Genomic DNA, 13,572 nt, shown 5'->3' with positions numbered 1-13,572 from the left:
TTCCACACATCATTCCACATATCATTCTACACATCATTCCATACATGATTGCACACCTCATTCCACACATCATTGCACAACTCATTCCACACATCATTCCACACATCATTCCACACATCACTCCACACATCATTCCACACACCATTCTACACACCATTCCACACATATATTCAACACACCATTCCAGACATCATTCCACACATGATTCCACACCTCATTCCACGCATCATTCCACACATCATTCCACACCTCATTCCACACATCATTTCACACATCATTCCACATATTATTCCACACATCATTCCACACATCATTCCAATCCTCATTCCAAACATGATTCCACACCTCATTCCACACATCATTCCACACATCATTCCACACATCATTCCACAAATCATTCCAAACATCATTCCAAACCTCATTCCGCACATCATTCCAATCCTCATTCCAAACATGATTCGACGCCTCATTCCACACATCATTCCACACATCATTCCACACATCATTCCACACATCATTCCGCACATCATTCCACACATCATTCCACACCTCATTCTAAACTTCATTCCGCACATCATTCCAAACATCATTACACTCAACATTCCACACATCATTCCACAATTCATTCCAGACTCCATTCCACGCATCATTCCAAACATCATTCCGTGCATCATTCCACATATCATTACACACATCATTCCACACATCATTCCATTTATCATTCCACACATCATTCCATACCTCATTCCACAAATCATTCCACATATCATCCCACACATCATTCAACATATAATTGCAAACCTCATTCCACACATCCTTCCACACATCATTCCACACCTCATTCCACACATCATTCCACACCTCATTCCACAAATCATCAAAACATCATTCCACACCTCATTCTAAACATCATTCCACACATCATTCCACACATCATTCCACTCATCATTCCACACAGCATTCCACAATTCATTCCACACATCAATCTACACATCATTCAAAGCATCATTCCACGCATCATTCCACACATCATTCCACACATCATTCCACACATCATTCCACACACCATTCCACACATCATTCCACACATCATTCTACACATCATTCCACACATCATTCCACACACCATTCCACACATCATTCCACACATCATTGCACACCTCATTCCACACACCAGTCCACACATCATTCAACACATCATTCCACACATCATTCCAGACATCATTCCAAACATCATTCAACACCACATTCCACAAATCATTTCCACATCATTCCACACCTCATTTTAAACTTCATTCCACGCACCATTCCACAATTCATTCCACACATCATTCCACGCATCATTCTAAGCATCATTCCACACATCATTCCTCACATCATACCACACATCTTTCCATACATCATTCCACACATCATTCCAGACATCATTCCACACATCATTCTACTCATCATTCCACACATCATTCCACCCATCATTCCACACATCATTCCACACCTCATTCCACACATCATTCCAAACCTCATTCCACACATAATTCCACACATCATTCCACACATCATTTCAGATATCATACCACAGAACATCATTCCACTCATTATTCCACACCTACATTCCAAACATCATTCCACACATTATTCCACAACTCATTCCACACATCATTCCACAACTCATTCCACACATCATTCCAAACATCATTCCACACATCATTCCACACATCATTCCACACATTACTCCACACATCATTCCACACACCATTCTACACACCATTCCACACATACATTCAACACACCATTCCAGACATCATTCCACACATGATTCCACACCTCATTCCACACATCATTCCACACATCATTCCACACCTCATTCCACACATCATTTCACACATCATTCCACATATTATTCCACACATCATTCCACACATCATTCCATTCCTCATTCCAAACATGATTCCACACCTCATTCCACACATCATTCCACACATCATTCCACACATCAATCCACACATCATTCCACAAATCATTCCAAACATCATTCAAAACCTCATTCCGCACATCATTCCAATCCTCATTCCAAACATGTTTCGACGCCTCATTCCACACATCATTCCACACATCATTCCACACATCATTCCACACATCATTCCACACATCATTCCACACATCATTCCACACTTCATTCTAAACTTCATTCCGCACATCATTCCAAACATCATTACACTCAACATTCCACACATCATTCCACAATTCATTCCAGACTCCATTCCACGCATCATTCCACACTCCATTCCACGCATCATTCCAAACATCATTCCATGCATCATTCCACATATCATTACACACATCATTCCACACATCATTTTATTTATCATTCCACAAATCATTCCACATATCATCCCACACATCATTCAACATATAATTGCAAACCTCATTCCACACATCCTTCCACACATCATTCCACACCTCATTCCACACATCATTCCACATCTCATTCCACAAATCATACCAAACATCATTCCACACCTCATTCTAAACATCATTCCACACATCATTCCACACATCATTCCACTCATCATTCCACACAGCATTCCACAATTCATTCCACACATCAATCTACACATCATTCAAAGCATCATTCCACGCATCATTCCACACATCATTCCACACATCATTCCACACATCATTCCACACATCATTCTACACATCATTCCATACATGATTGCACACCTCATTCCACACATCATTGCACAACTCATTCCACACATCATTCCACCACATCATTCCACACATTATTCCACACATCATTCCACGCATCATTCCACAACTCATTCCACCCATCATTGCTACTCATCGTTCCACACATCATTCCAAACCTCATTCCACACATCATTCTACACATCATTCCACAACTCATTCCACTCTTCATTCCACACATCATTCCACACATCATTCCAAACCTCATTCCACACATCATCCCACACATCATTCCACAAATCATTCCACACATCATTCCACAGCTCATTCCACACATCATTCCACACATCATTCCAAACATCATTCCACACGTCATTCTACACATCATTCCAAACATCATTCCACATGTCATTCCACACATCATTCCACACATCATTCCAAACATCATTCCACATATCGTTCCATACACCATTCCACACACCATTCATTCCACACCTCATGCTAAACATCATTCCACATAACATTCCACACATCATTCCACTCATCATTCCACACGTCATTCCACAATTCATTCCACACATCATTCCACACATCATTCCACATATCATTCCACACACCAATCCACACATCATTCCACACATCATTCCACACATCATTCCACACATCATTGCACATATCATTTCACACATCATATCACACATCATTCCACACATCATTCCACACGTCATTCCACATATCATTCCAAACATCATTCCACACCTCATTTTAAACATAATTCCAAACATCATTTCACAATTCATTCCAGACATGATTTCACTCATCATTCTACGAATCATTCCACACATCATTCTACACATCATTCCACCCTCATTCCACACACCAGTCCACACATCATTCAATACATCATTCCACACATAATTCCAGGCATCATTCCACATATCATTACATACATCATTCCACTGATTATTCCACACCTCATTCCAAACAACATTCCACACATCATTTCACACATCATTCCACACATCATTCCACACATCATTCCACACGTCATTCCATACATCATTCCACACATCTTTCTACACATCATTTCACACATCATTCCACACATCATACCACACATCATTCCTCACCTCATTCGACATCTCATTCCACACCTCATTCCACACATGATTCCACACCTCATTCCACATATCATCCCACACATCATTCCACACATCATTCCACACCACATTCCACAATTCATTTCACACATAATTTTACATGTTATTCCACCTATCATTCCACACATCATTACACACGTCATTCCACAAATTATTCCACACATCATTCCACACCTCATTCTAAACATCATTCCACACTTCATTCCACACATCATTCCATCCATCATTCCACACATCATTCCACAAATCATTCCACACATCATTCATAACATCATTCCACACATCATTCCACACATCATTCCACATATCATTCCATACCTCAATATACACACATCATTCCACACATCATTCCAAAAATCATTCCATACATCATACCACACATCATTCCACACAACATTCCACACCTCATTCCACAATTCATTCCAGACACGATTTCATGCATCATTCTACGAATCATTCCATACATCATTCCACACATCATTTCACAAATCATTCCACACATCATTCCACGCATCATTCTACACATCATTCCACACATCATTCCACACACCATTCCACACATCATTCCACACATCATTCCACACTTCATTCCATACGTCATTCCACTCATTATTCCACACCGCATTCCACACCTCATTCCACACATCATTCAACAGCTCATTCCACAAATCATTCCCACATCATTCCACACCTCATTTTAAACATTATTCCACGCATCCTTCCACAATTCATTCCACACATCATTGCACGCATCATTCTAAGCATCATTCCACACATCATTCCGTACATCATTCCACATATCATTCTACGCGTCATTGAACACATCATTCCACACCTCATTCCACACATCATTCTACACATCATTCCACACATCATTCCACCCATCATTCCACACATCATTCCACACCTCATTCCACACATCATTCCAAACCTCATTCCGAACATCATTAACACCTCATTCCACACATCATTCCACACCTCATTCCACAAATCATACCAAACATCATTCCACACCTCATTCTAAACATCATTCCACACATCATTCCACACATCATTCCACTCATCATTCCACACAGCATTCCACAATTCATTCCACACATCAATCTACACATCATTCAAAGCATCATTCCACGCATCATTCCACACATCATTCCACACATCATTCCACACATCATTCCACACACCATTCCACACATCATTCCACACATCATTCTACACATCATTCCACACATCATTCCACACACCATTCCACACATCATTCCACACATCATTGCACACCTCATTCCACACACCAGTCCACACATCATTCAACACATCATTCCACACATCATTCCAGACATCATTCCAAACATCATTCAACACCACATTCCACAAATCATTTCCACATCATTCCACACCTCATTTTAAACTTCATTCCACGCACCATTCCACAATTCATTCCACACATCATTCCACGCATCATTCTAAGCATCATTCCACACATCATGCCTCACATCATACCACACATCTTTCCATACATCATTCCACACATCATTCCAGACATCATTCCACACATCATTCTACTCATCATTCCACACATCATTCCACCCATCATTCCACACATCATTCCACACCTCATTCCACACATCATTCCAAACCTCATTCCACACATAATTCCACACATCATCCCACATATCATTTCAGATATCATACCACAGAACATCATTCCACTCATTATTCCACACCTACATTCCAAACATCATTCCACACATTATTCCACAACTCATTCCACACATCATTCCACAACTCATTCCACACATCATTCCAAACATCATTCCACACATCATTCCACACATCATTCCACACATTACTCCACACATCATTCCACACACCATTCTACACACCATTCCACACATACATTCAACACACCATTCCAGACATCATTCCACACATGATTCCACACCTCATTCCACACATCATTCCACACATCATTCCACACCTCATTCCACACATCATTTCACACATCATTCCACATATTATTCCACACATCATTCCACACATCATTCCATTCCTCATTCCAAACATGATTCCACACCTCATTCCACACATCATTCCACACATCATTCCACACATCAATCCACACATCATTCCACAAATCATTCCAAACATCATTCAAAACCTCATTCCGCACATCATTCCAATCCTCATTCCAAACATGTTTCGACGCCTCATTCCACACATCATTCCACACATCATTCCACACATCATTCCACACATCATTCCACACATCATTCCACACATCATTCCACACTTCATTCTAAACTTCATTCCGCACATCATTCCAAACATCATTACACTCAACATTCCACACATCATTCCACAATTCATTCCAGACTCCATTCCACGCATCATTCCACACTCCATTCCACGCATCATTCCAAACATCATTCCATGCATCATTCCACATATCATTACACACATCATTCCACACATCATTTTATTTATCATTCCACAAATCATTCCACATATCATCCCACACATCATTCAACATATAATTGCAAACCTCATTCCACACATCCTTCCACACATCATTCCACACCTCATTCCACACATCATTCCACATCTCATTCCACAAATCATACCAAACATCATTCCACACCTCATTCTAAACATCATTCCACACATCATTCCACACATCATTCCACTCATCATTCCACACAGCATTCCACAATTCATTCCACACATCAATCTACACATCATTCAAAGCATCATTCCACGCATCATTCCACACATCATTCCACACATCATTCCACACATCATTCCACACATCATTCTACACATCATTCCATACATGATTGCACACCTCATTCCACACATCATTGCACAACTCATTCCACACATCATTCCACCACATCATTCCACACATTATTCCACACATCATTCCACGCATCATTCCACAACTCATTCCACCCATCATTGCTACTCATCGTTCCACACATCATTCCAAACCTCATTCCACACATCATTCTACACATCATTCCACAACTCATTCCACTCTTCATTCCACACATCATTCCACACATCATTCCAAACCTCATTCCACACATCATCCCACACATCATTCCACAAATCATTCCACACATCATTCCACAGCTCATTCCACACATCATTCCACACATCATTCCAAACATCATTCCACACGTCATTCTACACATCATTCCAAACATCATTCCACATGTCATTCCACACATCATTCCACACATCATTCCAAACATCATTCCACATATCGTTCCATACACCATTCCACACACCATTCATTCCACACCTCATGCTAAACATCATTCCACATAACATTCCACACATCATTCCACTCATCATTCCACACATCATTCCACAATTCATTCCACACATCATTCCACACATCATTCCACATATCATTCCACACACCAATCCACACATCATTCCACACATCATTCCACACATCATTCCACACATCATTACACATATCATTTCACACATCATATCACACATCATTCCACACATCATTCCACACGTCATTCCACATATCATTCCAAACATCATTCCACACCTCATTTTAAACATAATTCCAAACATCATTTCACAATTCATTCCAGACATGATTTCACTCATCATTCTACGAATCATTCCACACATCATTCTACACATCATTCCACCCTCATTCCACACACCAGTCCACACATCATTCAATACATCATTCCACACATAATTCCAGGCATCATTCCACATATCATTACATACATCATTCCACTGATTATTCCACACCTCATTCCAAACAACATTCCACACATCATTTCACACATCATTCCACACATCATTCCACACATCATTCCACACGTCATTCCATACATCATTCCACACATCTTTCTACACATCATTTCACACATCATTCCACACATCATACCACACATCATTCCTCACCTCATTCGACATCTCATTCCACACCTCATTCCACACATGATTCCACACCTCATTCCACATATCATCCCACACATCATTCCACACATCATTCCACACCACATTCCACAATTCATTTCACACATAATTTTACATGTTATTCCACCTATCATTCCACACATCATTACACACGTCATTCCACAAATCATTCCACACATCATTCCACACCTCATTCTAAACATCATTCCACACTTCATTCCACACATCATTCCACACCTCATTTTAAACATCATTCCAAACATCAGTCTACAATTCATTCCAGCCATGATTTCACGCATCATTCTACGAATCATTCCACACATCATTCCACACATCATTCCACACATCATTCCACACATCATTTCGAACATCATTCCATACATCATACCACACATCATTCCACACATCATTCCACACCTCATTCCACAATTCATTCCAGACACGATTTCATGCATCATTCTACGAATCATTCCATACATCATTCCACACATCATTTCACAAATCATTCCACACATCATTCCACGCATCATTCTACACATCATTCCACACATCATTCCACACACCATTCCACACATCATTCCACACATCATTCCACACTTCATTCCATACGTCATTCCACTCATTATTCCACACCGCATTCCACACCTCATTCCACACATCATTCAACAGCTCATTCCACAAATCATTCCCACATCATTCCACACCTCATTTTAAACATTATTCCACGCATCCTTCCACAATTCATTCCACACATCATTGCACGCATCATTCTAAGCATCATTCCACACATCATTCCGTACATCATTCCACATATCATTCTACGCGTCATTGAACACATCATTCCACACCTCATTCCACACATCATTCTACACATCATTCCACACATCATTCCACCCATCATTCCACACATCATTCCACACCTCATTCCACACATCATTCCAAACCTCATTCCGAACATCATTAACACATCATTCCACACATCATTCCACACGTCATTCCACACATCATTCCACACATCATTCCACACATCATTCCACACATCATTCCAAAAATCATACCACACGTCATTCCACCCATCATTCCACACATCATTCCACACCTCATTCCACACATCATTCCAAACCTCATTCCGAACATCATTAACACATCATTCCACAACTCATTCCACCTGTCATGCCACACATCATTCCACACATCATTCCACACATCATTCCAATCCTCATTCAACACATTATTCCACACCTCATTCCACACACCATTCCACACATGGTTCCACACCTCATTCCACACAACATTCCACATACGATTCCACACCTAATTCCACACATGATTCCACACCTCATTCCACACATCATTCCACACATGATTCCACACCTCATTCCACACATCATTCCACACATCATTCCATGAATCATTCCACACATCATGTCAAACATCATTCCACACATCATTCCACACACCATTCCACACATCATTCCACACCTCATTCTAAATATCATTCCACACATCATTCCACACATCATTCCACTCATCATTCCACACATCATTCCACAATTCATTCCGCACATCATTCCATACATCATTCCACACCGCATTCCACACCTCATTCCACACATCATTCAACAGCTCATTCCACAAATCATTCCCACATCATTCCACACCTCATTTTAAACATCATTCCACGCATCATTCCACAATTCATTCCACACATCATTGCACGCATCATTCTAAGCATCATTCCACACATCATTCCGCACATCATTCCACACATCATTCTACGCGTCATTGAACACATCATTCCACACATCATTCCACACATCATTATACACATCATTCCACACATCATTCCACCCATCATTTCACACATCATTCCACACATCATTCCACACATCATTGCACATATCATTCCACACGTCATTCCACACATCATTCCACTCATTATTCCACACCTCATTCCAAACATCATTCCACACATCATTCCACACATCATTCCACACATCATTCCACACATCATTCCACACGTCATTCCATATATCATTCCACACATCATTCCACACATCATTCCAAAAATCATACCACACGTCATTCCACACATCATTCCACAACTCATTCTACAACTCATTCCACCTGTCATGCCACACATCATTCCACACATCATTCCACACATCATTCCAATCCTCATTCCACACATTATTCCACACCTCATTCCACATACCATTCCACACATTGTTCCACACCTCATTCCACACAACATTCCACATATGATTCCACACCTCATTCCACACATGATTCCACACCTCGTTCCACACATCATTCAATACATGATTCGACACCTCATTCCACACATCATTCCACACATCATTCCACGAATCATTCCACACATCATTCCAAACCTCATTCTAAATATCATACCACACATCATTCCACACATCATTCCACTCATCATTCCACACATCATTCCACAATTCATTCCACACATCATTCCACTCATCATTCCACATAGCATTCCACACCCCAATCCTCACATCATTCCACATATCATTCCACACATTATTCCAAACATCATTCCACATATCATTTCACACATCATATCACACATCATTCCACACATCATTCCAAACCTAATTCCACACATCATGCCACACATCATTCCACACCTCATTTTAAACATCATTCCAAACATCAGTCCACAATTCATTCCAGCCATGATTTCACGCATCATTCTACGAATCATTCCACACATCATTCTACACATCATTCCACACATCATTCCACACATCATTTCGCACATCATTCTACACATCATTCCACACATCATTCCACACATCATTCCACACATCGTTCCACACATCATTGCAGACATCATTCCACATATCATTCCATATATAATTCCACTCATTATTCCACACCGCATTACACACCTCATTCCACACATCATTCAACATCACATTCCACAAATCATTTCCACATCATTCCACACCTCATTTTAAACATCATTCCACGCACCATTCCACAATTCATTCCACACATCATTCCACGCATCATTCTAAGCATCATTCTCACATCGTTCCGCAAATCATTCCTTACCTCATTCCACACATCATTCCACACATCATTCCACACATCATTCTACGCATCCTTCCACACATCATTCCACACATCATTCCACACATCATTCTACTCATCATTCCACACATCATTCCACCCATCATTCCACACATCATTCCACACCTCATTCCACACATCATTCCAAACCTCATTCCACACATAATTCCACACATCATTCCACACTTCATTCCACACATCATTCCAGATATCATACCACAGAACAGCATTTCACTCATTATTCCACACCTCATTCCAAACATCATTCCACACATCATTCCACACATCATTCCACACATCATTCCACACATCATTCCACACGTCATTCCATACATCATTCCACACATCATTCCACACATCATTCCACACATGATTCCACACATCATTCCACACATCATTCCACACATCATTCCACACCTCATTTTAAACATCATTCCAAACATCAGTCTACAATTCATTCCAGCCATGATTTCACGCATCATTCTACGAATCATTCCACACATCATTCCACACATCATTCCACACATCATTCCACACATCATTTCGAACATCATTCTACACATCATTCCACACATCATTCCACACATCATTCCACACATCGTTCCACACCTCATTCCACACAACATTCCACATACGATTCCACACCTAATTCCACACATGATTCCACACCTCATTCCACACATCATTCCACACATGATTCCACACCTCATTCCACACACCATTCCACACATCATTCCATGAATCATTCCACACATCATGTCTAACATCATTCCACACATCATTCCACACACCATTCCACACATCATTCCACACCTCATTCTAAATATCATTCCACACATCATTCCACACATCATTCCACTCATCATTCCACACATCATTCCACAATTCATTCCGCACATCATTCCATACATCATTCCACACCGCATTCCACACCTCATTCCACACATCATTCAACAGCTCATTCCACAAATCATTCCCACATCATTCCACACCTCATTTTAAACATCATTCCACGCATCATTCCACAATTCATTCCACACATCATTGCACGCATCATTCTAAGCATCATTCCACACATCATTCCGCACATCATTCCACACATCATTCTACGCGTCATTGAACACATCATTCCACACATCATTCCACACATCATTATACACATCATTCCACACATCATTCCACCCATCATTCCACACAACATTACACACCTCATTCCACGCATCATTCCAAACCTCATTCCGAACATAATTCCACACATCATTCCACACATCATTCCACACATCATTGCACATATCATTCCACACATCATTCCACACATCATTCCACTCATTATTCCACACCTCATTCCAAACATCATTCCAAACATCATTCCACACATCATTCCACACGTCATTCCACACATCATTCCACACACCATTCCACACATCATTCCACACCTCATTCTAAATATCATTCCACACATCATTCCACACATCATTCCACTCATCATTCCACACATCATTCCACAATTCATTCCGCACATCATTCCATACATCATTCCACACCGCATTCCACACCTCATACCACACATTATTCAACAGCTCATTCCACAAATCATTCCCACATCATTCCACACCTCATTTTAAACATCATTCCACGCATCATTCCACAATTCATTCCACACATCATTGCACGCATCATTCTAAGCATCATTCCACACATCATTCCGCACATCATTCCACACATCATTCTACGCGTCATTGAACACATCATTCCACACATCATTCCACACATCATTATACACATCATTCCACACATCATTCCACCCATCATTCCACACAACATTACACACCTCATTCCACGCATCATTCCAAACCTCATTCCGAACATAGTTCCACACATCATTCCACACATCATTCCACACATCATTGCACATATCATTCCACACATCATTCCACACATCATTCCACTCATTATTCCACACCTCATTCCAAACATCATTCCAAACATCATTCCACACATCATTCCACACGTCATTCCACACATCATTCCACACGTCATTCCATATATCATTCCACACATCATTCCACACATCATTCCAAAAATCATACCACACGTCATTCCACACATCATTCCACAACTCATTCTACAACTCATTCCACCTGTCATGCCACACATCATTCCACACATCATTCCACACATCATTCCAATCCTCATTCCACACATTATTCCACACCTCATTCCACACACCATTCCACACATGGTTCCACACCTCATTCCACACAACATTCCACATATGATTCCACACCTCATTCCACACATTATTCCACACCTCATTCCACACACCATTCAATACATGATTCCACACCTCATTCCACACATCATTCCACACATCATTCAATGAATCATTCGACACATCATTTCAAACATCATTCCACACATCATTCCACACACCATTCCACACATCATTCCAAACCTCATTCTAAATATCATACCACACATCATTCCACACATCATTCCACTCATCATTCCACACATCATTCCACAATTCATTCCACACATCATTCCACTCATCATTCCACATAGCATTCCACACCCCAATACTCACATCATTCCACATATCATTCCACACATCATTCCAAACATCATTCCACATATCATTTCACACATCATATCACACATC

The sequence above is a fragment of the Pristiophorus japonicus genome, unplaced genomic scaffold, assembly GCF_044704955.1.
Source record: "Pristiophorus japonicus isolate sPriJap1 unplaced genomic scaffold, sPriJap1.hap1 HAP1_SCAFFOLD_56, whole genome shotgun sequence".
Lineage (NCBI taxonomy): Eukaryota > Metazoa > Chordata > Chondrichthyes > Pristiophoridae > Pristiophorus > Pristiophorus japonicus.
This window is presented reverse-complemented; position numbering follows the sequence as displayed.